This window comes from Amblyomma maculatum, chromosome 5 (assembly GCF_055883805.1).
Source record: "Amblyomma maculatum isolate TAMU_Amacu chromosome 5, ASM5588380v1, whole genome shotgun sequence".
In the NCBI taxonomy this organism is placed as follows: domain Eukaryota; kingdom Metazoa; phylum Arthropoda; class Arachnida; order Ixodida; family Ixodidae; genus Amblyomma; species Amblyomma maculatum.
The window spans coordinates 140,666,090-140,667,676 of NC_139348.1; the positions used below are offsets into that span (position 1 = coordinate 140,666,090).

General features: G+C 46.7%; 1 pseudogene; it reads right to left on the minus strand.

Moving 5' to 3' along the window:
- Positions 1-704: 704 nt before the first annotated feature.
- On the minus strand, positions 705-1,277 carry LOC146189754 (speckle-type POZ protein pseudogene; annotated as a pseudogene).
- Positions 1,278-1,587: the final 310 nt, after the last annotated feature.

Here is a 1,587-nt window from a genome sequence, read left to right on the forward strand (position 1 = left end):
CAATCATCCGGCGCCTTTCCTTCGGCGCTTCCTAGAACATAGCAGTTTACCCTTAAAAAAAAGTTGTGCTCCAGCGGGAACTTGGATGAACTCTACCGAGAACATGTAAGGTACAGAGCCGCAGAATGCCGACTCGAGACTCAGGTTGTAGAGAATTTTTTTTAAGTGCCCGTTTTTATTTCGTATCTTGAAAATAGTTATGATATGGTATTGTACACTGTTGTATAATGCGTCGTATGGTGTAATACACAAAAGCTGCAGATGAGGAAATTGGTAGCTATTATATTGCGTTAATAGTGTCTTCAGCTGCTCTGGTAGAATAAAATATGAATGGGTCGGTACCCAGTAAGCCGAAATAATTGAAAGAATGTCTACCAGAGAATGGAATGTTTACACATGTTTCAGACAGCAGCGAACGACACAAGGATGCAGATGCTGTGAATGCTGAACAATATTTTACTTTGTTTCCAGGTCTTCCGAGATGGGATCGGTGGAACGACACATTGTTAAGCGGCACTAGGTTGTGCAAAAGATAGAAAAGCAGTCGTTACAATTTTACGTGCAATAAAAAATGTTAACGATGAGATCGAAATCTTCGCTATTAAGAAGTAATTGCACTGTCCTCTCCCAGAACAAGAAAAAACATTGGCCGAACAAGTGTCTGCGCACCACGTAAAACAACCTCACTACTCAGCACTGCTTCGTCATGTCGAGGTTCTGCTGCGTTTAGCTGGTGGTTCGTTGGAATTATTGCGGCTGTGCCAAAGCGCGTGGAAAACTACTGACACAAGGTCGGTGTGCTGTGTCACTAGCGTGCCCCAGCCAGGTGTCTCAATCACTTCCGTCCCATGCGTGCAGATAAAGTCGATGGCACTTTGTCGGAGCACCTCCCTGCTATGCAGATCAGCGAGGATAAGCATGGACGTCACATTCTCTACGTCCATGAGTTGGACCAGGACTTCTTCGCACTTATCTCGAAGTTGATGCAGGCTGTACTTGTCGGCTGCCGCAAGGAGCGAAGCTGCCATAAGGTGGAGGTTCCGCACGTATCCGGTGTAGATGAAGCGCAGCAATTCACCAAACACATGATAGTCCACATCTGAAATAGTGATCTCATTTTTCTGCGCTTCAAGCATGTCGTGGCTAAGCATGGCTCCAAAAACAGGGGACTGGGAAGCCAGGATAGCCTTGTGTACTAGGTATGTGCCGCCACCGACGTTCACTTTGACATCGGCATGGCTGCCACTGTCGAGAAGCCATCCAAGGTCCTCGAGCATCCGAAACTCGGGAACGTTGGCGTCACTATTCACACGTCTTCCAGCCGCGCTCTCAAAGCCGTGAATGACAGTTACCACACAGCGTATTACAAGATTGCCTTCCTGCAAAAACCTATCGCTCTGAAGAAAGCTACTGGGGAAATAATTTTCTATACCCCAGCCATGTCCGTTTCTACAAAAAGGGTAAACTTTGACTCGTTTGAGCTGGTCGTTTTCATGTGCATCCACGATGGAAAATTCCACTATCGCACACACGTCACGAACGCCTGCGTAGAGCAAGAAAAGAGACAGCCAATGCTGTGCACTATCG